Genomic DNA, 27,114 nt, shown 5'->3' with positions numbered 1-27,114 from the left:
GGTAAATAAACTCACTTTTGTGGGAATTTTTCCCTAGTCTGGATCCAGCAACATGCAAACAAAACAGTGTTTTAGTCTCTAACTCATCCCTACCTAAGGTTTTATGTGAATTAAGCAAAAAGAGGCAATGTTCACAAAAATATAGGGTTTAAGAATTGAAGCTTCCATGTCATCATGGCGCCTAATCACTTTTCATTTGTCGGGCTTTTTACCTTTCTTGACATTCCCTGTCCACACAGGAATGTTCTTGGGATTGTTTTTTTTTGTTTTGTTTTTTTTTTTAAACAAAGTGGCCTCCACACTGTGCTGGATTAGTAAATACCGTATTTTCCGACGATAAGTTGCACTTTTTTTCATAGGTTGGCTGTTCCTGCGACTTATACCCCAGAGTGAATTATACATGAAAAACCAAAAAAAAACAAAAAAAAAAAAAAAAAAAAATATATATATATATATATAAGGGCTGCACAGCGGTCGAGTGGTTAGTGCGCAGGTTTGCTCGGTGACGCGAGTTCAATCCCACCCACGGCCATCTCTGTGGAGTTTGCATGTTCTCCCCGTGCATGCGTGGGTTTTCTCCAAGTACTCCGGTTTCCTCCCACATTCCAAAAACATGCTAGGTTAATTCACGACTCCAAATTGTCCATAGGTATGAATGTGAGTGTGAATGGTTGTTTGTCTATATGTGCCCTGTGATTGGCTGGCGACCAGTCCAGGGTGTACCCCGCCGCTCACCCGAAGACACCTGGGATAGGCTCCAGCAACCCCCGCGACCCTCGTGAGGATAAGCGGGAGAAAATGAATGAAATAAAATAAAATAAATGAAAATATATATAAATTCACAGACAGCCACAAGAGGGCAGTCTAGACTTTCGCACCGATATCTCCTACTTCTTAACAATTCAAATGCCCCGCCTTCCAAGATGACATAATGTCTGTTATGGTCAAGTAGTTTGTAAAATAAATTACCCACAAAAAATGTGACTTTTGTATGTTTTTTTTCTACCTAATTATGCATTTTTGGCCTTGTGTGACTTATAGTCCAGAAAATATGGTAGTTGCATCCAGACGGGAACGGATGTAAACACTCACGCAGACGGAACCACGTCCATCCATCCATCCATCCATCCATTTTCTATTACGCTTATTTTCTTTATGGTTGCAAGGGTATGCTGGAGCCTATCCCAGCTGACTTCAGGTGGGAGGCGGAGTACACCCTGAACTGGTCGCCAGCCAATCGCAGGGCACGGAACGACAAACCAGCATTTCAAAAAACCCAGTTCGATCACCCAGAACGCCATTTCCATGTGGACGTAAGCCTGAAACGATAAAATGCTTGGCCGTTTTGACCTGAAAATGATTCCGTGTGGATAGCTCCTCGGACTAATCCGAAAGATGAAGTGCGAACAAAGAGGTTTGCTTGTTGGCGTTATAGAGCAACAGCTGCCTGCAGCAATAAAGCGAAGAGTCATCTCTCTCCACCTGTATTTATCTCCATTCTTTTGTCCTCCTCCATTTTCCATTCCCCCACGCCGGCCGGGAACACCAAACACAGCACAACCCTGCAGGCAGGAAGCCCTGTTCAAAGAGCAGCAACATAATATTGGACCAGCATGAGGAACAAGAGCCACGAGGCTTCCTTCAGTGGTGCGAACGACCAAATAAATCTTAAAAGGTTGAGTGATGAAGAAAGAAAAATAGAAGAGAGCACAGCAAAGGCACTCTGATAAGAGTTACGCTTTTAATATGAAAAAAACAAATGGTGCCTGGAAGTTCTGACAGTCTAAAATTTGCCCAGTCCTAATCCGTCAGAAAGATTATAGATTCAGCCAGCGGCAACGTGACTGCAGAGACACCATCAGTAGCAGTTCTATCAGAATAAAATCCAGCATTAAGAAGAAACCACCGTCAGAAGTCTGCATCCGAGTGAGGTTATATTTGCTTCAAATAGCCAGACTTGACACCCCCCCCCCATACATCATGAACTTAATTGCTGCTACTTACCCCCGACAACCGGGTCCTTAAATCAATCCTTGGGTTCAGCCATCAGCTCTTTCGGTCAGTTCCCATTTGCAGTAACCCTACCGTAGTCTTTGAATGCAACCTGATGTCACCTTCACTGTTCTACAGACCTTGTATTTTTGTATTTCTTTTCACTGTGACGATCTTTTCCCTGCACCCCATGTACTGGAATGATATTTATAAAATGGAGCAATGACTTTTGAACTTTTATTAGTTACCACCCTTTGCATGGGTGCCATATAAGTGACTCAAAGCCATCCATCATCAAGATGTGTAGACCGTGGTACTTATGTAACAGGATAATGATGATGCTCATTTTAAGTCAGGCTCTTAAGAAAGACATTTGTAGTGTCGTGTGTGTGTGTGTGTGTGTGTGTGTGGAGTCACATGTAAAATGATAAAAATAGTTTAAACCCCCCCCCTCCCAAGAAGTGGAACCTGAGTGTCAGTGTACCAGAGGTGTGTCGGTCATGAACGAACGGGTCAAAAGAACTACAGTAAACCTCGGATATATTGGATTCAATTGTTCCCACTGGTTTTGTCCGATATAAGCGAAATCCGTTATATGCGTATACCGGAAAATGTCCGTTTTACGCATATATCGGATTTATATCCGGTATATGCGTAAATCGGATTTTCATTTCAAACGATAATGACATCATTATCGTTTGCACTTAGGTTTATCGTTTGGTTTCTAAACCTCGCTAATAGCAACAAGAAGGCATTTTTACAGATTTGAGATTTTTTTTTATTTCGTTGTACATGCTCATGTACATGTCTGTAATTCATACAAAGATGTTATAATCTTCAGCTTTGGCTGTGAACATGGATCAAAGATGGATCAAAGGCCACGATGCGGCCATCCAATATACTATGCGAACGGGACTGGAGATTTTGTCTGAAATAGGCGAAATCCGTTATAAAAAAATCCGATATATGCAATGAATTTTTATTGGAAATGCATTACAGAAAAATTGGTTCTTTTTTATCTGTCCGTTGTGAGCGAATTTCCGATATATCCGAGTCTGATATAGCCGAGGTTTACTGTAGTTCTTTTTTGTGAACGGAATGAACGACGTCACCACCCTTAAAATACCCGTTCAGTTCGTTCAGTTGCAAATTCTTTTTTTTTTTGATTGGCTGGAGAGTCACTTCACCGTCTGTGTACTTGCCTGTCTATCGTCACGCATCGCTCTGTGGGTGGGTGGGTTTAGCTGACTGAAAGATCAAGACCGAGAGATTGAATGACACTGTCAGTGACCTCGTTCATTCTGTTCACAAAAAAAGATGTAGTTCTTTTGGCCCGTTCGTTCATGACCGTCACACCACTAGTCATCACATGTTGTTGCGCTGTTGAGTCGAAACGAACGTGAACATGAGTGAACGGACTGAATCGACACGGCTCACCAAGTCTATGCACAGAGGGAGATCACACTCTAACGATCAATTGACAGAAATGACCAAAATGAACGAAATAAACGAAATGAACAGATCTTTTTACTGAATGAACCGTAATGATCCGGTTCACTGAAATGAACGGTTTTACCCACCACTGCAGTGTACATTACAAGTGTGTAAGATTGAGGTAACCACCCAAGATCAATCAAACAAAAATGGCCTTTTTTTTTTTTTACAAATGGAGAAAAATCCAAAGACACACGTTCACAATTCCACTCAATAGAGTAGTCCTGAAAGAAAGCTGACAGTGGGGATAAATGCCAACGAATTATGCATGAACAATACCAAATCACACAATCTGGAGCACTTCCAGTCTGTCCGTTCTACCAACATGTGACTGCAGCATAATTGGCTCAGCAAGTGATCCCCCCCGTCCTTAAACTGTGTTGTTTTCTGGTGAGACAGCCTTTGATTACAGAAAAAAGAGGATGACGGTGATGGCAATGTAAGTGACAGAATACAAAAGAACAGGAAATGAGTTCCACAGAGACAGGAGTTTTGATTATTGGACGTCAATAGCGAGAACCCATTTAACACCAAGAAATATGTTGGTGTTTGTGTGATACTGCCTATGGAGATATAGCATTTATTGGAGGGTATGCATACCCGATGAACGGTCCCAAGGCCGACCCCCTCCATAAGTGTCCACAAGCGATCTTTACTCGCTGTCACTGCAAAGCGAGGTATTTGATTTTCATAATGACAGCAGCATTTGTTCACCTTAGAGGTACCATAGTGAGAAAGCGGTGATGTATGTGTTGACTGTGGCAGTAACCATCCATCTACTTGACAGCTGAGTGAGCTGTTTAAAACATACATGCTCATACGGCAGCACACAAAAGGGGAATGTACGTCACACTGACGTACATTATCAATAGATTAGAATGCACGTACAAATTAATTTTTGTATTTAATTGATTTTTATTTTATTTATGTATTGCTTGTATTCATTCTGAGCTGAAGTCCTGCATGATGACCGGATCTGCAAGTCTGCAATCAGGTTTATATCCCCTTGACCAGTTAGAAGAAATACTAATACTTCCCTAAGAAAAAGCATTGTATTGGTGTATGTACCTAATAATTTAGCTTCTATGCAGTCAAGCCAGCATGCAACTCACCTCATTCTGTCTATCACTACTGCCTTCCAGAAGCAGTCTACCCCAGCAGTTACCATGTGGGATCATGGCAACTGCACACTTGAGGTTCTAACAGAAAGGCCAAGCATATTTGTTAAAGACACACTGCGGTAGAGTGAGTAGGAAGCAGAGAGACAAATTTAATTTGAGAAAGTGTTACCATGAAATGTAATATTTCACAGGTCTGGCAAAAAGACTTCTATTTATGTGGTCTTAAAGGTGTTAGGTTATATTTGCAGAGTTTGTTCTAAATGCATATTTAGATCACCTTTGGTGGTTTGAGGTTTATTGGTCATAGTCAGATATGTGCCAGGCTTTGTCATGTTTACATTAATTGGTCTTGTTTGGTTCCAATCACCAAAAATGATGTTTCATTGGTAATTTTTTTTTTTGGACAAGAATTTGGAAAAAAACAATGTTTTTTATTTTATAGGACTGTGTTAAGTCCTGGAAAACATTGAATTTAATATTGTTAAACAAGGATGTTCTTTTGCCATGTAGTTATGCATTAATTTATGCATGAAATGCATGCAGCAATACAGAAACTGAAAGTATGTTGGCCATTAATATCATCATCTTTCTGCAAAAGGCAAAAATAAAACACACAATAAATCCAAATAAACAAAAATGCAATTTAAAAGACTGTTCTGTGACCCCTTGGAGCGAAGCCTAGATTCTGTCTTGCACAATCAATAAATCTAGGCTCTGTCCATCAGGGAAATACAGTGTGTCCAATCAGTGGACCTTATTAATCCCACAAGGGAAATTAAAGAATGTGGAGATGCCAGGAATCACTGCGCTGCAGCCCCAAGGAACAGCATATTCTGTTCCAGAAGTAAGCAATATGGTATCAAACCAAGCATGTCATGGTCATAAACCACCAGTCAGACGTTTCTGGCTTGGCTTCATGAATGTTTGGTTTTAGGCATGGTGGCCTTTGCACACACATGAAGTTAAAGTGGATATTCCCTTCACTAAGGCCGCTGATTTGTTCTCTCTACTTGATACATTTGAAGTTTCCACAGGCTGTGCTCTAGACCGGATACACGCTTTAAGTCTTGAGTTATATCATGAGAACCCAGGATGGAAATATAAGAAGATGGAACACTGCCCTGTTGATCTACAGTCACAAGCTTTGGGGAATGACGACAAGGACGAGATGATGGGTACAAGTGGCCGAAATGAGTTTCCTCCTTGGGTGGCTGGGCATGTTGGAGTTGAAGACCCAGGACATGTTGGAGTTTCTCTCAACTGGCCTGGGAACTCCAGGAGCCCCTGGGACGAGCTGACTGAACTAGCCGGCAAAAAGGGAAGTTTAGCTTTCTATGATTAATGTTGCAGGCATAACCCATGCCAATCTAAAATTCAACCCCGAATCCCTTACGTCACTTTCACTCAACTCACATTGAAAGCAACACACACGAGTATGAGTCTTATTCACGTCTTTAATGGCTTATTTTCTCTGATTATATCTTTTATATTGGGTAATATGAGTGTAAAAGTGACCTATAGGGGTGCTATTTAATGTCTGGAGGGCTCCAATAATGTTAAAAAAAAGTATTTAGAAGGTCGGAAATAGGGATGAGTTATAAACGAGTATCAGTTACGGATAATTAATCCTTATTCACACTTGTATGCGGGCGGCACGGCGGTCGAGTGGTTAGCGCACAGACCTCACAGCTATGAGACCAGGGTTCAATTCCCACCCTCGGCCATCTCTGTGTGGAGTTTGCATGTTCTCCCCCGGTTTTCTCCTCCCACATTCCAAAAACATGCTAGGTTAATAGGTCTATAGGTATGAATGTGAGTGTGAATGGTTGTTTGTCTATATGTGCCCCTGTGATTGGCTGGCGACCAGTCCGGGGTGTACCCCGCCTCTCGCCCGAAGAGATAGGCGGGGGGGATAGGCTCCAGCAACCCCCGCGACCCTTGTGAGGAAAAGCGGTAGAAAATGGATGGATGGACACTTGTATGCATTTTGTCCCAATGCTACATGAATGCTTAAAGCGGACCTACCACTTTTCTGACCTATAAATGTATTTAGAATGTTGTATTCTCGTGTTAAACAATACCAAAGTTTCAGATAATGAAGTTTGCGCATTTGGAAGTGAGCCCTGAGTGAAGTTTGGGATGGCTCAAAACGCTCGGTTTCAAAAGGCGTGGTAAAACTGCACCTTTGTGATGTCACAGAGGGACTTCCTTATATGGTTCATAGTTATGAAGCACAGCGATCACAGCGAAGTGGGCATGCCCGGAGGCGGGCCGTGGGTGGAATAAAGTCTGATTAGCTGTTGCATGGACTCACACGATACACAACGGGACTGAATAATAGCTCTCAGATAATAACTGATTCACAGATGTGGGAAGTGGTAGTGACAATGCATACCCATGTGGGAACAGTGTAAACAGTACTTGACAAGTTGTAAATAAATCGTCCATGATGATAATTTTGTGCCATTTTTAGTCACAAATTGTGTACCAAGTGCATCATTTATACGTCAACAGTGTAAAAACTGGTCTTCAGACGTGCCAAAAATAAATAAATGAGTAATAAATAAGTCAAAATGAGTGCCAGTGTAAACACAGCTTTCTCATATGTTTAAAATACCATGGTACAGCTACCAGTTACTGACCAAACTATTGGCATTCCACACAGTTCACAGCTTACTGTTTACTGTTTCCAAATAACCCCATGGATGAATTACACTGCTTGGAGGCAACATGGTGAAACAGGAAATGTGGGTAGGACTGTATACGCCAATGAGGTTAGCAACAGCCTCCCATAAATTGTACATCATTGAATGACTCAATTTGGTATTATTATGCTGCCACACGTGCCCAGCAGCCCCACTTCTCCACTGTATTTAATGCACATTTAAAATCCAGTCTCGTCACAACGATTGTGATTTTCCCTGAGCCTAATCAAAATCTGACTAAATTCCATACAAAACGAAAGCGAGTTAAATATGAAAATACTTTTTTAGTTTGTCAAAACAATTCAAGATCAAAAGCAAGTACGAGTTTTCTCAGCAAGTCAGCCCAACTCTCCTTTGGATTGCTACGTGTGAACGTTCGCAGCGCTGATCAGAGAGACTGGCAGATGCATCGCAGAGGCCCTGCGGATATTAAGCAGTCTAAATATCTGGACCAGTTGGGGAGTTCAAAACCTGCAGTGTGAAAAGTGGTGCAGTGCTATTGTGAATGACAATGAGAACGCTAATGAGCTACGGCCAATTAGAGATGCATAAAGTTGCACGACAATTTCTTTTGAAGTTTTCAAGACGAGATGTATTATAATAGTCTCGGCACACATGCCCTTGAGGAAGGGACTTAAATCCCTCCATTAGTTCCGGGGCACTAAAGAGATGCACAGTGGTCACTATGTGCGTGCTGTGTTCAAGACTATTCAAAAGTCAGTAATTATGTATGTTTGTACATGACAAAATATAGCTTGTTCCATAGATGAAGCAATCATTCCCAGGTCCCTCAGCTCCACTGCAGAATGATTGTACAAGTTGTCATTTTAAGTTCAAATGACTACTTATTATGCTTGAATATTATGGTTGCTAATCCTATTTGTTGTTCTCTCCAGTTTTTCTTTTGCTGCTTTATTTTTGTGCCACATTACAAGTACAAGGCACTGTTATACATATAAGCTCAGGCAAAATGATCTGACACATTTGTAAGTTAAATAAAAGGCAAATAAAGTAAAAATAAACAAAAAGGTGTTTTCTTTTTTGAAAAGTACATATAATGCCATTCTGTTTCATTATGTTTTAAAAGTTAAATCAGGGGCTGCATCGCGGGTGGTTAGCGTGCAGACCTCGCAACTAGAAGACTAAGGTTCAATTCCACCCTCCTTCCACCACATTCCAATTAATTAATTGGCGACTCCAAATTATCCATAGTTATGAATGTGAGTGTGAATGGTTGTTTGTCTATATGTGCCCTGTGATTGGCTGGCCACCAGTCCAGCTGTCTCGCCCGAAGACAGCTGGGATAGGCTCCAGCACCCCTGCGACCCTCGTGAGGATAAGCGGTAGAAAATGAATGAATGAATGAAATGAAATCAGTTCTGGCGGTGTGAGGTCGGCCGATTGATTTTGGTTTCAATGCATATGCAGTAGAAGTTGGTAACCCATAACAAGATGGTGTTTCGAGCTGGTACGGGATCATGTCTACCAAGATTGAAGTACAAACGGAATGCTCGTTATGTTGCAGTTACAGATTCGTTTGTTTTGATAAACGTTTCCACAATGAAAGTGCGATGCTCACCAGTCCAATTCATGGCAGAAAAACTGAAAAAGAAATGAAAAACAACGGCATTATAAAGAAACAAAGCAAAATATTACATGGCATTATATTAAAAAAAATGGCATTATATGTACTTTTACGTTGGCACGGTGGTCGAGTGGTTAGCGCGCAGACCTCACAGCTAGGAGGCCAGGGTTCAATTCCACCCTCGGCCATCTCTGTGTGGAGTTTGCATGTTCTCCCCGTGCATGCGTGGGTTTTCTCCGGGTACTCCGGTTTCCTCCCACATTCCAAAAACATGCTAGGTTAATTAGCGACTCCAAATTGTCCATAGGTATGAATGTGAGTGTGAATGGTTGTTTGTCTATATGTGCCCTGTGATTGGCTGGCGACCAGTCCAGGGTGTACCCCGCCTCTCGCCCGAAGACAGCTGGGATAGGCTCCAGCACCCCTCGCAACCCTCGTGAGGAAAAAGCGGGAGAAAATGAATGAATGAATGAATGTACTTTTACTTTATTTGCCTTTTATTTAACCTATAAATGTGTTTGAGGACCATCACTGTGTGTTTGGGTTGGCTTAGCTTTATGCCAAAGTATCTGCCAGCTCCGGAGCCACGCTAAGAAGCGAGTATTGATCTGTCTTTTCTTAAAACTGTAAAAGAGAACCGATGCTCAAACATACCTGAAGAATAGCAACCGAATGGGAACACATGAACTACACCAACAAAAGAAAGGGAAGTTTTATTTGAAAGATTTGTGTAGTGTTTGCTTTGTTGATGTGCAATAAACACATCACAGAGAGCTCTTAAAGGTTGGAAGAGAAAGCTTAGTGTATACACTTCTATCTACTTCTACAATGACAAGACTGTGTACTAATCTCAGTGGACTCTAATTTGGAGTTTTAAAACAATACCAGCTGCAGTCTGTCCCATAACCATGATCCAAGCAGATCATGTTAGAATTTCATGTAAATAGAGATTAAAAAAAAACAAGCCATTAATTCCAAGGGCGGCTTTTATTCTCTTGTAAACCAAAGAGAATACCCGCAGATAGCAAGGCCGAAACTGAAAAAAGGGGGGAGTATTCCCTGAACAGGGGCATGATATCAAATTAAATCCATCTCTCCTCCTCTCCTTTCCTCCTCCTTTACTCAAGGAGAAATAAAAAAGGGAAACAAAAGGTGGCCAAGGTCACTTGCATTCACTCATTCTCCTGTCTTCTAAGATACATTAGAATGGAGGACATAGAGTAGATGATATGTCCTGACGATCCATTTTCTATGCCGCTTATCCTCACTTGGGTCGTGGGTATGCTGGAGCCTATCCCAGCCAATCACAAGGCACATATAGACAAACAACCTACACATGTATTCATTCATGCATTCATTCATTTTCTACTGCTTTTCCTCACAAGGGAAAGAGAGGCGGGGTACACCCTGGACTGTTCGCCAGCCAATCACAGGTCACATATAGACAAACAACCATTCACACTCACATTCATACCTATGGACAATTTGGAGTCGCTAATTAACCTAGCATGTTTTTGGAATGTGGGAGGAAACCGGAGTACCCGGAGAAAACCCACGCATGCACGGGGAGAACATGCAAACTCCACACAGAGATGGCCGAGGGTGGAATTGAACTCTGGTCTCCTAGCTGTGAGGTCTGCACGCAAACCACACGGCCGTCGTGCTGCCCCCTACACATTTATATCTATTGACAATATGGAGTCACCAATTATCCTAGCATGTTTTTGGAATGTGGGAGGAAACCGGAGTACCCGGAGAAAATCCATACACGCACTGGGAGAACATGCAAACTCCACACAGAGATGGCCAGACGGAGATTGGTACCCGGGTTTCCTGTGTGGCCTACATACTAACCACTCGACTACCGTGCAGCCTTGCCATAAGATGTATTATTCAGCGGCATGAAGTACCCAAACAAAGCATCCAAGTGAAGGCTGGGACTGAGTAGTTCTTTTAGAGTTGGGACACTATAGACAGATTCCGGATACGAGTCCTTTATCATGCGTGTGACAATTGGGCTTTTTTGCTGTGTAGTAAGTGCCAGAACTTTGATACAGAAGGTGAGAAACACTACTGAATTTGAATCTGTGTGGCTCTTGTGTGGAGCACCAGTGATTACTAGTACCAGTACTAGCATATACTACTCATACTCATACAATACCATCTTTTGTCACTTACTTTGCCATATACTGACCTCTCTTGTTTAGAATATGCTGTCAGAAAAATACTCCACTGGCAATAATGTCTCAAAAAAGGATGGCCGCAATTTAATTATTCATGACAAAGAAGCACTTTTTTTTTTTACATGTCATTTTAAATCTGAAAAAAAAAATACACAAAAGAAAGAGTCAGAGCCAAACCACACAGTGGCAGTCAGACAGAAACATGAAGGGGCTGCAGAGAGATAGATAATTTGAGAGGGAGAATGACTTGCAATGCCTCATTATGAGTTTTACTGTCAGACCAAATATACTTCAGCAATGTATCAGTGCATCAGACTGCACACAAACACACACACACACACACAGACGTGGATCACATACACACTAGTACAATCAGAACATGCATGGAGTTGAATTGCAAAGCCTGAGTTCAGTGTTAAAGGTCAAGTTACAGATGATTGCACTAAAATGCTAAATTAGACACACACATACAGACATATAGACACTGTCAAATAATAGCTTTGCTCACATTATGTTCCTGCATATTACTGTCCCTTCAAAGAATTTCCCCGCCAGGCAAGACGGTGTATCCTCTTATTTTTAGTCATCTTGTTTTCATAGTCATATTAGAAATGATCTCGGTAACACAAGAAGAACAGGGACTGGAGAAGTACCACTAGGTGACTCAACATAGATACAAACTGACAAAAATAATCGGAAAAGATGTTAAGTCATTTATGACAGTATGATATTTTGTAAAGAAACACATGGAGATATGCTGAAAAGTTACTGTAAAAAAAAAATCTCAGCTTTGTGATATATGTGACAAAGCATATTATTAGTATGAACTTCAGTCTTTCTTCTTTTTTCCCATTTTTGCTTTTTTAAATCATTTTTTTGACTTTTTTCTGAAATGTTCTTTTTGGAATATTATGACTTTATTCCCATAATATTTTACCTTTTTCCTCAACCAATTTTTTACAAAATGTCACAACTTTTTAAAAAAAAATTTTTTTTCATAAAATCATTTTTTTGACTTTTTTCTGAAATGTTCTTTTTGGAATATTATGACTTTATTCCCATAATATTTTACCTTTTTCCTCAACCAATTTTTTACAAAATGTCACAACTTAAAAAAAAAAAAATTATTAGGTTGACTGGCAACTGTAAATAGTGAATGCTTTTTTCCCTCATAATATTACTATGTTATTATCATAAAATTCCCAGATAGATTACAACTTTTTTCACTCAATATTTGGACTTTATTCTTGATAAATTATTGCATGATCTTTTTAGAATCTGCCACAAGCAAAAATTAAAAATTAAAAATTAAAAATTAAAAATTAAAAATTAAAAATTAAAAATTAAAAATTAAAAATTAAAAATTAAAAATTAAAAATTAAAAATTAAAAATTAAAAATTAAAAATTAAAAATTAAAAATTAAAAATTAAAAAGTAGGTCACACTTTGGACATCCCTGCTTTAAGGTATCTACACATCACATATACAATATATTAGACTGGTACTCTCAATCTTCCATATATCCACATGAACCTGGCAAACAAGCAATCAAACCCTGCTTTCTCAGCATTGTTTCCTTTCCAAACCTTCCCAAAATGACCAAGTTCTTGAAATAGGCTAAAACCAATCTCTATAGTAAGAACAAATAGGCTTTTAGTTTCACCGTGGGACAATAGAAGGAAGTGTGAAGTGACACACACCCTCTCAAATGAGACAAAGACAACGATGCAAATGTCATTGTGTGCATGATGAGGGTATTATATCCTACCATATCAAACGGAATCAGGGGGTTGGCTTTAGTGCCTTTATTCTCCTTTGAAATACTGTATATTATTTCTCTGTGTGCATGCAAAGCTGCAGCAAAAGCTTGGTCAACTCAATCTCAAAGACTCCTGCATCAACAGTCCAACTATGCCTCAAGCAAAATCCCAAAAGAGAGAAAGAGTCTCTTTAAATAACCATCATAGGCTTCCAGAAGAATGTTTACAAGACTTTCTTAGAAGAAGCCTCTCACATAAATGAACATCCGGGGATTCTAATTGAGGTGAGTTTGATGGACGTTTGCATGGAGGACATGAAGCTTTTTTTTTATTTTACTTCAAGGCAAAAACAATTTGAAGCAAACAGCTCATCTGATGTGCATTGAAAGAACATGACACACTTAGGACCTTGCTGTACACATTCAGAATAATAGAACTGACAAAAATAAGTTTCCTAAAGACACTGTCAAATGTGGACTTAGGTTAGTCTTCTACCCCTGCACTCAAAACTAAAAAAAGTTTAATTGGAGACTTTATATTACCCATGGCAGCGAATGTAGCGTGAATGCTCGTTCGTCTATTACAAGTGCCCTTGTGGCGAGTGCCCCTTGCCTCTCAGTCAGCTCCAAAAGGCTCCTAATGAGGAAAAGCGATACAGAAATGGTAGGACAATGTAGTAATTTTAGTACAACCAATAAAATTACTGCTTGTAAACAATTGGATGGCAACTGTGATGGATCACCTACTTAGTGTGGTGGACCAGCTCATCTGTACAGTACAGTCAACTCCCGCTACATCACAGTTTGAAGGTCGCTCCCTCACTCTATCGATTTTTTTTTCAAAATACCAAAAATGTTACATTTTCATAAACCCTGATACTGCATCCCAGCAATGTATTTAGACACCTTTTGCAGTTTTTTACGTGAGAGGTAAAACACACAGTACAAGAAAAAGGAAGTGAGAGAGCATGGAGGAGTTTGGCATGTACCATGTTACAAATCGTAGGGGAATGTTAACGTATTTCCACATAGTAGCTGCTTCATAGTTGATCTCCACTTGCTCCCTTATACCATAGAAATAATAATAATACACAATTTTAGTGGCTTTGAAACCATGACTTTTTCATACCATGGTATACCTTGAAACCGGTAACCAGTGATGCCTCAATGTGACTATAGGGGTGTTATTTCACAGCTACAGGGCTCTAATAATGTTAAAAATTTCATTGAGAAAGTCAGTTTTTCTGTGATCTAACTATGAAAATATTCTGTTTATTAATATTGTACCCTATTTCATAGAAATTCACCTATCAAGATCGAGTCAGGGGCCAGTTAACCACCATAAAACAAAGGAAAACCGTATACAGTAGCACCTTGGTTTTCAAATCAAGAGTCTGAACATTCTTTGACAACAATAACAAAAAAATGTCTGTGCAGACAGAGACTTTTTTACAATTGGAATAACATCGCTCCGGAAGCCAAATACAAACGTGCACATCATCAAATTGAATATGAATATCCCTAATCTTTTTTTTATAATATTAGATAATAGAAATATTATCATTCAGACCATTATTTTGATGACATTTTGCTGACGTGATTTATGAAAACCAAAAGCAGCATCATGTCCTGAAGTTGTCTATTATTAGGGGTATTCCAATTGATGATTTATGGTTGCTATGACAGTGACAGAAAAGCGATTGCTATTGTTTTTAAGTGAAATTTTGCCTTATAATAGGACATATTCAAGCACAAAACAGCCATATAATTTTTAAAAGGGAACTATTATGCTCATTTTCAGCCCTTTGTATTGAGTTGTGGACTCCTATAGAGGAGCGACACATAATAACCTACACAGAAAGCTTTCTAGAGCTTCCAGAATATGCACTTATCCCAGTTGTATTTCCTTTGGCTGGTCCCACTCAACTTGTACATATACAATACAATAGCATACAATAGCTTGTACAGTTTGCACCCAGGCATGCCCATATAAGGAATCCCGGTTCACTGTGACAGTGAGCCAGTGTCTGAAATGGAGCGCTCAGAGCTATCACAAACGTCGTTCAGGGCTAATTTCCAAATGTGCAAAGATGCTATAGTACTTACTGCAAAGATACTGTATGTCATAAAAGCAATTTTGAAGCTGTTACTTTGAGATAAAATTATTATATATTGTGCTGTAGTTCGGCCTGTATGACCGCAGTCTAATTGTTGATGTGAACATGACTTTACATAACAACCACCGCTATCCTGTTGACATGCAATCACAGCCGTGTATTTTGGAAACATTCAAAGGTCATGCCCTTACAAAGAGGGCAAAAAGGAGCCACAAACAGGAAGCGGGCAGATATAGTAAACTGGTCCCTGCAGTGGGATTTCCCTGCTTGTCCACTCTTCATGTTCCGAACACACTCACTACGTTTGATTTCTTCAGTATGCGTAAAAAGTTCCTGCCTCTTCAGGGTTGCTTGCACACTTGGTTTCTTGATTTCTTCTTTCTCTTTTATGTCTCAGCTATGTTTCTCCTGCTGCTCTCTGTCAGCATGCCCCCCCCCCCAACTCTATACTGCTCTTCCCTGTCGTTCCCCTTCACTGACAGACCACTGGCGTGGATAATATTCAGGTTATCAACCTGCTCTTGTGGAAAAAAAATGAGCCTTAAGTTGTACTGGAAGAAAGTCAAAATTAGGATGGTTCTTACAGCAATGAAGGCCGGAGACAACCTCATGTGACTATTTTTGGACGTACAATGAGAAAATCTCAAAAGAGAACAGAGGTTGGTGTTGATAAAGAATGGGAAATTACATAAGCCCCCTTTGAGGTTGAGCCATAAATAGCTGAGAATTAATATCAGATTACACCGACACCATACCGGCTACATTTGAACCAATTACTTGAATAATTACAGATTAGTTCCCATTGCCTGAAGTGAAAACCAGGTTTTGTATTAGAGAGAAAATGGAATACAGTTGAACCTTGGTTAGTGTCATTAATCCATTCCAGAAGGTCCAACTCTAACACCAGGCTCACGCTGACTAAGCTGCACCATCCGGAGCTAGTGTGAACCTACAACAGGGATTTCAATCTTGCGGAGTGGGAACATACAGGAACATACAGAAACAAGAAAAAACACAAAACATGTTTTTATAGTTTTACAATGATATTTTACATGCTGAAAACAACTTGAAATGCATGAATGAAAGACTTTTTTCTTCACTGATGATGTGACGATGTGGCAGCACAAACAACATGGACACCACCTTCTTGTTTTGCCGTGAGTTATTTCTTGAATTCAATGTTTCTCACCTCAAGTCTTCGACTTCAAACCCAAAATGGAGCACATACATGCACAGGCGACATTGTGCAGTATTACAGTAGGAGATATTCTGATATTCTTGAGAAGACATTTTTGTTTTACTGTTTAGAAAAGCTAAAATCTTTACGCAAATGTCCCCAGCAACTAAGCAGAACTACGATCTCCATCACCGAAATCCAACCACAACCGGACCTATGCTAGGAGTCCACTGGGCCGGCGCCAGTTTGTTGCCAGTTTGCGCCAATTCAATTTGCTGTGGCGCCTAGTGTCACCAATAAGGTGCCTAGTGGCTTAAACTGCCTCCCAACTGGCTTGTGGTGGCCAGTAACGGCGGCAAAAATTGAGTTCGGCGGCAAGAAAATTTCAAAATGTTTAAAATTTTCATTGCGCCACTTGCATCAAGCAATAAGAGCGAAGTGTCCACCAAGTGGAACCAAATGTCGCAAAAAATCCGTCTATTGGAATCCACTGGAATGCAATGGCGCGTGCCAAGTTGCGCCAATGATGCTAGGAGTCCACTGAGCCAGCACCAGTTGGTGCCAGTTTGCGCCAGTTCGCGCCAAAGATTATGTGATAGGCGCGTAGTGGATAGCTGTGGCGCCGAATTATGTTCGCTCGGCATGTTACCATGTTGCCGTTAATTCGGCAGTGTGGGGTAAGTCGCTGTTAATGAACTACAGTGCTGATGGGAGTGTCATACAACTTCATGTCACAAAATGCGAACTACCCCTTTAAATGTTCAACATACATAATTCCCTCTACAGTCATCAATCAGTTTATAAGCAAATGGCCTCAAAGGGCCTGATGACACAACAAGGTGACAATATAGTGATCTACGTATATCATTCATATTTAGATCACTGCTGTCGCCATTTCATGCAAAACCATCTGTTACTATTTTGCACACGCTGGGTGATTTCAGGAAATAAAAATGTAATCAGCTTGTCTCCTATTGACAAGAAATATTTAGACCACTGTCAAAGAGGATGATGGAGCAGATGGACTGGGACATGCAGTAGAGATGGCTTAATGTGATGTACTGTATTGCAAGACTGAGTGGAAAATAACCCCAGCAAGGGACATAAACATAAGGCAATGTAAAAGGGCACAGTGCTCCTTATTATATATAAACAAAAAGAGGCAATAGTTATTATTATTATTATTATTATATCCTACCGGATGTTGCTTTAAGAGCACAGTAATTGGCCTCTATTCATTATGATCAGAGATGCAGCAACATGCACCCTCTGAAGTCCTGCTGCTATATCATTTTCTCATTATTGCTTCCCTCTTCTGCCCTTCATATTGCCTTGATAAGTCAATACTGGATGACCTCTGACATGAAATCTGTGAGCTGAAAGATGGAACTATAGCACGGGTAACTACAGCTTGGCAATGAGGTATAAAAAAATATGACATGGTTTCCTTTACTAGTTGATGGTATGCATTCATCCGGACATTGGTTGGTAAATTACCGTAGTATAATGTAATAGAATTATTTATTCTATTATTATCTATCCTGTTCAGGGTTACAGGGTAGCTGGAGATGGGTGGAGTTCATCCTGGACGCATCGGCAGACAGTCACAGGGCAGTTTATACTGTATTTAACAGTTTGGTATTGTAGTCGGAGTTTGCAGGGGTTGAAAACTAGATTACATTGGTAATGGTAATGGTAATGGTAATGGTTTTATTTCATTTGAACATGCATCGGATTACAATTGAGTGCATCACATAATCAGTTCACAGTTCCACATGTTCAAAAGGAGTAGGAAGAAGCAAAGCTTATTAAATCCTACCCCTCCATCTGGTACTTTTACAATCAGTAACTGTTACATTTGTTCACTTCCTGCTTTCTATAATACAGTTTAAGGTTTTTTTTTTTTGTTTTTTTTTAGTAATGCACCTCGTACCGAAGTACGAGGTGATATGAGCATCCAATGCCATAATGGGTACCATAGTAAGTGTCAATATAGTGATATATATAGCACATCATGACTGGTTCAAGACTCTTCATCCTTGTATTTAGCAAACATCAACTGCTTGTATTGTTTCTTGAATTGGCTCATCGCTGTGCATTGTTTGATTTCCTTACTCAATCCATTCCATAGATTGATTATTACTGACATTGACATTATATTGATTGTTAACCAAAGCACTGTGCCGCACAATAATAGACATTTTTGTTGAATTGTGACAGTGTCAATAAAACCTGAACATTATTATTACCGGAATTTTCTGTACTATAGAGCGCACTGGTGTGTATAAGGTAAACAGTCATCTTCTTCAACAACACAACTGAACAGCCTCATACTGTAATTCCTTTGTCACACACTTTGTCAGCCTCTCTCTCTCTCTGTCTCTGTCTCTTTGTTTCATTGTTGATACATTTGTCTCGAGGCAAATTAGCCATTTAGCTTGAGCTATCCTTTTCATCACGCAGTAATCTAACCTTTCAAAACCTGTTGGTGATAGTAATTCTTCACTTAAACTTACTTAAGATGTGTCAAGAAATTAATGCAGAAGACTTCAAAATGGGATTTTAGCTTCCACGTCACTCGTCCATGTCACTACTTCTCGAGGATGCACTCTAAGAATCATGGGAAATATAGTTTTCAGACATTTTTTTATATTTTTATACAGCTCTTGTTTTGGATTATGTACACAATGATTATTTATACAATGTTGTAAATCCTAACACTATTCCCCACCTAATTCATTTGCCAGCACAATAACTTCAATATGGCAATTTCCCTTCCAAAGAGTATAAGGAGAGCTGGAATGTACAGGATGTACAAATAGATAAAACATTCATTCATTTTCTACCACTTATTCTCATGAGGGTCGCGGGGGTGCTGGAGCCTATCCCAGCTGTCTTCAGGCGAGAGGCAGGGTACACCCTGGACTGGTCACCAGCCAATCACAAGGCACATATAGACAAACAACCATTCACACTCACATTCATACCTATGGACAATTTGGAGTCGCCGATTAACCTAGCATGTTTTTGGAATGTGGGAGGAAACCGGAGTACCCGGAGAAAACCCACGCATGCACGGGGAGAACATGCAAACTCCACACAGACATGGCCGAGGATGGGATTGAACTCGGGTCTCCTAGCTGTAAGGTCTGTGTGCTAATCACTCGCCCGCCGTGCAGGCTAGATAAAACATTTTCCATTATATATATATATATTTTTTTTTTTTTCCCATTATATATATATTTTTTTTTAATCAATGGATGTTCTGCATTTTGGCATCAAGATCCAACCACAAAGCCACTATTGTCCCTATTACACAATATAATCCTCCCATACACAAATACCATCCAGATAGCATAAAGCATCAGGACATTGCTGTTAGCAGCTTTATATTGGGCATGAACATTTTCAATCCAATAAAAGGTGCAAGCCAGTATATGTTGTTACATACAGTAGATCCCACATGAGCCAAGGATGACATGACATGAAAAGCTGCTGCGCCCTTTATGCTGTCCTCAACCTTCTCGAAAGAATCAATAAGCCACCGAAGGAGAAACTAAGGAGCGTCTGACAGAGCGGTAGAAAGATATGTGCCTGAAAATGTGTTTCTGGTGGTGCCAAGGAGTCAATGGAGATGATGTAAACAGGACAGGGGTATGGTCATTCTAAGGATTACACTTTAATCAATCGAAAGCCCTTGCCTCCCCTCCACCACCATGCTAATCCTATGAAAGCCTACTATTTCTGATTGTCAGAGTGTCCATTCAGCATAATATGGAACATGCCATCAAACTTTTTGTCATATGGAGATGTCAAATTTCCACTCGGAAGCAATGAAAAACATTAGACACATTCGAACTGAAGATTAATCGATTATTTAATTACTAATTCATTCATTCATTCATTCATTTTGTCCCGCCTTTTGTCCCAGCTGACACATTCGAACTGAAGATGAAACGATTGTTTAATTACTCGATCATTCATTCATTCATTTTCTACCGCTTTTTCCTCACGAGGGTCGCAGGGGTGCTGGAGCCTATCCCAGCTGTCTTCGGGCGAGAGGCAGGGTACACTGGTGGCCAGCCAATCACAGGGCACATATAGACAAACACCCATTCACACTCACATTCATACCTATGGACAATTTGCAGTCGACAATTTGGAGTACCCGGACAAAACCCACGTATGCACGGGGAGAACATGCAAACTCCACACAGAGATGGCCGAGGGTGGAATTGAACCCTGGTCTCCTAGCTGTAAGGTTAATTACTCAATCCATAAAGAAAATAATAATAGATTACACTGTGAAGACATGGGTATTTCTTTGCATTTACACAGTATTTTCCTTGTACTGTGTGGAAGTATTTCAGACTACAAAAATCCTAAAAAGTACAATAACGCTGCAATAAATCTTTGCTTTTTGAAGAACAGAATATTCTGCAAACTGTGCCATGTGAACTCTGCTTCAAATAAAATTGGATGGAGAAAATATGAAAGCGGATGGTCGCCGCAGGATTCCACGGTGACCTTTAGAGTTTGCTTTTTTTTTAAAAAAAAAAGGATTGCATATCGTCAATAGATGCAAGAAAATATGTAGTGGTTTTATCGTCTTAAGCAAATATAGTAATAAACAGATGTATGTGGGTAGATGAAAACATACATTCACACGTATATACACATGCAAGAGAAGAGAGTATGTTGACAAGAAGTGAGAGTCAGAGGTGTGCAAAAGAGAAGAGCAATTGAGATAAAAATAACTCAACTTTTCCCCAGTGGATAACCCCCCCACCCCCCAACCCAATACATTTGCTGTACTGTGTGGAGTATTTATGTTTGTCTGCATGGCATTATAACTCTGAAGGCTAAGAGGATAATGTTTGTGACTTTAATAAAGAAGACAGATGGGCTCAAACATGCACGCATACGCTGACACCTTTTAAACAGGCTGGCATAAATCTACTGGCGGATAAAAGACAAAAGGTGCGTGTTGTGTCAAGAGAAACTCTTCATCTTTTCACGGCAAACCAACAGATGGTCCTCTTACGTTGACACGCCAACAAAGACACTCTGATAAAAAAAAGACAAACGAACTGGACCAAACAGACACTAAATACGCTCCATCTGCGAGAACCATAGTGACAAATTGGGTTCGTTACTGAGGCTCGTTATTTTTTCTCCGCTAAGCCCACGGTTGGCACGACCGGACTTAGTGAAATGGTTTAGGACAAATCCAGGGCTCTGGGTTGTTGCCAGTCGCTGCATTGCATAGAAGGGGATTGAAGCGGCTTAGACGGCTGCAGACAATGCACAGCGGTGGCATCATGACACAGAAAAATAAAGTGTCAGTAGGTCACTTTTGATTTGTCTTTGTGCTATAATGCATACTGGACAGACAATGCCTTGCAGGCATGCTGACCGCATGACCACACAGGAGGAATTGATATTTATTGCTAGTATTATTTGCTATGATAGAGTCAATGTAGTGTCTGGACTGTTGAAAACTTGATTGTTTCATCGTCGTCTCGTCAATATGTCCTATGTCTCCTGCGTCTGGAAGGCGTCCTGACCAGATGCCCGAGGCACCTCATCTGGTGGTTCACATCAATGTTAGAGGAGCAGCGGTTCTAGTCTGAGTTTCTCCCTGGCACCAATGATGTTGTCCTTTTCGGTCACCACCCAAAGCTCATGACCATAGGTGAGGGTAGGAACGTAGACTGACCGTTTTTTTTCGCCTCAGGTCCCTCTTGACTGATCCAGAGACTGCATCACTTCAGACGCAGCACCAATCCGCCTGTCAATCTCCATCCTTCCCTCACAAGACCAAGGCATTATTCATTCATCATCCTTGTTTGTTTTCTTAAACAATTTTCTGTCCAGGAAATTGTTCTCCAGCAATGTAATGGACAGCGTGAAACCCTGACTCAAACTCAGGGACTTTTATTTTATTGGTTGATAAGGAGAGACAAACTGGTTGCTGGGGAGAATAGAGGCGATGGAGACAAAGTGTCAGCACTTCAGAGAACGCAGGATAGACAGAGTCTATCATGGGGATATTATGGATATATTTACAAGTCAAAGCCAAACCACACTGCTCATCCATCAATCTTCATCAGCTCTTTTGGTTGCTCCCCAGCTGCTCCTCACCTCTCTCAGGCACAAGCTGTTCACCCTCAGACTGCCAAACATACAGCTGAGTAGCTGACGTAAGCGCAGCACGTTACATTGACATGACATTTAAAAAATATACACTAGCATCAATAAATATAATATTTAACCAATAACATAAATGTCATTGTTGATTTTAATTTTTTGTCCGGGTAGTGTGTTTTAGTAGTGAGCAAAGCTCATATCGCAGAGCGCTTGAATGGCATTGAGAAGGCGCCTCCTCCGTGATACAATCAGTGTGATTGGTGAGCGAGCAGCTGAAGAGCTGCAATCTCACCTAAATTGTCTCAGTGACACCTGTGCCTCCTCAAAATGCCTCTTATTCCGTTTTAGGAATCTTGTGTCGACAGCCTTTGCTGTGATTTGCATGTAAGTACTTTCACACAGCAATATAGAGAAGTAGCTTTTCACTTCACTACCCTAATTCAGTGGTGAGGAGTGAGGAACGCAACTATTAAAGCCCAAAAAAAAACTAGTGGGGCATCGACCACTTACAGTAGGTAGGCTACATACGTATACACATACGCTTTTACTCATGTTTTAACTGTGTTTTAACCAATGAATGTTGTATTTTGGTGTGTCTTTTATTCTGTTTACTTGCTTTATTCAACTTCATTCTTTTGTAAAGTGTCTTTGAGTATCTTGAAAAGCGCTATACAAATAAAATGTATTATTATTATTATTATATAAGGAAAACTACATTAATCTGTCAAACATACATAATTTTATCCTTTCTTTTCATCAGTTTGCCCCATAAGCCAAAGAATAACATACCATATCCAAAGGGTCACAATACGTTTGCTGTAGTTGTTGTTGGCCAGCATGGCTGATGGAACGATTAACCTGCATGAGAATAGGTCGGTGGATATTGTTGTCCTCAAAGGAACATCCCTTCTTTTTGAGGAGCAATTGATCAGCTGACTCTGGGTCCGAATAAACTGTTCTTCTTTGCAAGAATTTATATTTTACGCTGTTGGACCTTTAAGAGGTTCTAAGTAGATCTTCAAAACACAAAAAGAAGAAATGTGATTAAGGCAAAAATACTAATAATAAGGAGTGAGGAGTTATCCTTACAGTATTGGAGACCAGGTGATGTGGGTTGCCATAGCAATGGCGGCGATGCTGTTCTGCTTATGACAAGCCAGTATACACTCAAAATGATTTCATCAAAATGATTTGTGGGGAACATTTGCACACAGCACCAGCTAGTCCACAGTCACGCTAGAAGCAGTTGCAGAGGAATCTGACTCAAACACACCACGACTGTGTATGTTTGTACAATAATAGAAACCACCGGGCACACACTTAAGTACACAATGTGCCGTCAAAGTCCCTATTGGTCAAGCAACCCCCAAAGAGGCATGAGAAAGTACAAAGTTCAATCATTTTGCAGGTTGAGGTGCAGACAGTTCAAGGCTCACTAAACTCTGGAAGAACGGCAACTCCACTGAGGCAACACACACATGCAAGCACACACACACTGTATACACTATGCGTGCAGTGGGCTTCATGGTCTTGCAAAGAATTCATCAGTTGATCTGCATTCCTGAGCCTCATACACCCCATTAGTGTGAGCTGTCTCGCAGACATTTGTTTGAAAGATGGGACATCAAACACATGCCCGCATACACGTGTGCGTGCATACGTACACACGTACAAATGCACGCAATGCTCCTTTTCTCATTTTTCATCTTGGTTTCATATCAACCTGTCTTGAACTTTACTTCTCCGGCATCTCCAATGTGTGTTTCGACCCCCGGGAGCCCCTGGCAAGGTCAGAACTATGTTAGCAACAAAAGTATGTGTGTGCTTAAAGATGAGATTTATTAAATGGTTAGTAGGAAGAAAAGCGTTTTCGGCTATAGAAAGCCTGCGTTGAGGTTTTGGAAATGGTGTAGCAGCACAAAAAATAAGAGAAAATGTCAAAACTTGGAGTTTTTTATTCAATAAATTTAAGTAGGAAGGAAATATACTAAAACCCTAATCAGGGTTATAAGCATAGTATAGAACAGTGGTGTCCAATGTGTGACCCGGGGGCCATTTGTGGCTAATGGCTGTTTTTTTATTGGTCCACGACACATTGTAAAAATATAGTTTAACATGGAAACTAAAAAAAACAGCAACAACAGCAAAAATTGAAGAATCAGCAGTCATTTTATAGGCATAAAGTCAAAATACTAGGAGCTTGTTTCAGCTTTGGGCTTGTGATCAGATGTAAATAATGGAAAGTTATATTTTGATTGATGAAAGAAATGCACTATAATGTTTCATATATTTGCCCAAATAAAATAAAAATAAATAAATAAATAAAAATACTAGGAGAAAAAAGTTGTAATTTAACGGGAAAAAATTATTTTATGAATTTTTTGACAAAATATTTAACACATAATTTGACAAAAATAAAGTGATATTATAAAGACATTTTATTTTAGTAGCATGAAGTTGAAATAGGAAATTATTTTATTTTTTATTTTTATTATAAGTAATAATAATAATTTTAGGTTCAAGATTTAACCCTGTAGGTATATAACTTCCAATGTGTGACCCGGGGGCCATTTGTGACTAATGGCTGTTTTTTTATTGGTCCACGGCACATTGTAAAAGTATAGTTTAACATGGAAACTAAAAAAAAAAAACAGCAACAATAGCAAAAATGTAAGAATCAGCAGTCATTTTATAGGTATAAAGTCAAAATACTAAGAGAAAAAAAGTTGGACTTTAACGGGAAAAAATAATTTTATGATTTTTTTCACAAAATATTGAACACATAATTTGACAAAAATAAAGTAATATTATAAAGAAATTTTATTTTAGTAGCATGAAGTTGAAATAGTAAATTATTTTATTGTTTTATTTTTATTATAAGTAATAATAATAATTTTAGGTTCAAGATTTAACCCTGTAGTTATATAACATCCAATGTGTGACCCGGGGGCCATTTGTGGCTAATGGCTGTTTTTTTATTGGTCCACGGTACATTGTAAAAGTATAGTTTAACATGGAAACTACAAAAAACAGCAACAATAGCAAAAATTGAAGACTCAGCAGTCATTTTATAGGTATAAAGTCAAAATACTAAGAGAAAAAATGTTGTTTTTTAACAGGAAAAAATATTTTTATGAATTTTTCTACAAAATATTTATCACATAATTTGACAAAAATAAAGAAATATTATAAAGAAATTTTATTTTAGTAGCATGAAGTTGAAAGAGTAAATGAGTGTAGTTTTTTTATTTTTAATATAAGTAATAATAATAATTTTAGGTTCAAGATTTAACCCTGTAGTCCCTGATATCTACTCTTTCCACCAATCAACATTTTTACAAAGATTAAAATGCTATGACACATCTGGGGGGGGGGGGGGGGGTATTGTCCACAACCTTCCTCCATACCTTGCCATTTGGCCAGAGATTTATTTACTCTATTTACAGCCTACCCCCAGTTGATTAAAACAATCAAAAGTAGTGTAAAAAAATAACGTCAACATGTGTTTAAACGTCCTACCCTGAGAAGCAGAATTCAGTCGACCACGGCTCCAATGTCCCCATTTAAACACACACTAAGAAAGCCAAAGGTTATTTCAGTACAGAACAGACAGGATTCTACCACAGACACATCCGCACATGAACACACACATTGCGTACACACACATTGCGTACACACACCCTCAATAGATTTTTGACTCCCAGCAGGGAGCGGCCATTTCCATCGACGCTCAACCAGGACGTTCCTCCCTACTGGAGCCAGCCAATAAGACGACAGCATTGAAAGGCGAAGGTACCATTAAGGAAGTCCCATGTTCCCTTCTGCTCTCTCTTTGCTTGTTTCCAAACACTGTTTTTTCCTGCCTGTCAATGCCAGGAACCCATTAAGAAGTGTGTTGGGCTTCAGCACAGGGAGACAATATAAGGATGGACCGAGCTATTGTTTCTCCCAGTTGCTTCTTGAGAAATGTCCGGTTGGGTTACTTTTTGGTTTTTTTTCATGCTGGGCTGTTACTGATCTGTGTGAGTTTGATTTTTTTTTTTTTGTCTGTGAGGCCTGCTCAAGGTGATCCTTGATCTTTCTGAACTACACTAAAACATCAGTCAGCGTATGTCCCGGGTTAGTGTTTTTCAGTTAACATAAAAAATTAGTCACTTACGGTTTGCATATACATTTACAATACATTTAAATCCAATACCAAAATAGTTGTCAAATAATTAATTAATTCATCAATTAATCATTGCAACTCTACTTTATTTTTGAATGCTATCAGCAAAATGCCACTACTCTGTAACCACTGTGTTTCTCGTGTACGACAATAAACCGGTTAAATCTTGATCCTAAATCATTAAAATAAGATAGAGTAAATACAAAGGTACCTCCCGATATAATTGTTGCACCAACCAATGAATTAAAAGCCATTTTGTGCATGATCAGTTAAGCGTGTACATAGAAGGACTCGGGGGGGGGGGGGGGGGGGGGGCTGGGGGTCAGCGCTACCCTGTCCTCAAATTCATTTATTCATAGACCAGAACTGATAGTTCAATGCACTTTGGTGTAGTTGGACCATGTTGTGAATTGTTCTTGGCCTGCTGACAGTGCTTTAATCACAAATATGCTTTCATAGCAAGGATGAAAATCTGCCTACTTTGGCAACCGCATCAGCAGCGGTTGGCTACTATCCAAAAAATGGGCGGGACCAACTACCACAATAAACTTGAGAACTGTCGAGGGTGTGCAAAGTGTCTGTCTGCATTTAGTCAACAGTAACTGTGCCATTAGTGTGGCTCTACAAAGCCTAGTGGGGGGAATAATCATTTGAGTGCATGCT

At 39.8% G+C, this 27,114-nt stretch overlaps 1 protein-coding gene across 5 annotated transcripts in view; it reads right to left on the bottom strand.

Moving 5' to 3' along the window:
* The window catches only part of kank4 (KN motif and ankyrin repeat domains 4), a 72,220-nt gene that overhangs the window by 38,304 nt on the left and 6,802 nt on the right, over positions 1 to 27,114 (bottom strand). Inside the window, exon 1 of one of the 5 annotated variants that reach the window (XM_058072411.2) lies at positions 25,803 to 26,660. The exons of the other annotated variants lie outside the window; for them this stretch is intronic. The gene's annotated coding sequence lies outside the window, so the exon portion shown is untranslated. Of the gene's footprint in view, positions 1 to 25,802; positions 26,661 to 27,114 lie in introns of those variants that run through there. 5 annotated transcript variants of the gene reach the window in all.

The sequence above is a fragment of the Doryrhamphus excisus genome, linkage group LG4 (assembly GCF_037039965.1).
Source record: "Doryrhamphus excisus strain RoL-2023G ecotype Guam linkage group LG4, RoL_Dexc_Guam_v1.1, whole genome shotgun sequence".
In the NCBI taxonomy this organism is placed as follows: domain Eukaryota; kingdom Metazoa; phylum Chordata; class Actinopteri; order Syngnathiformes; family Syngnathidae; genus Doryrhamphus; species Doryrhamphus excisus.
This window is presented reverse-complemented; position numbering and strand designations above follow the sequence as displayed.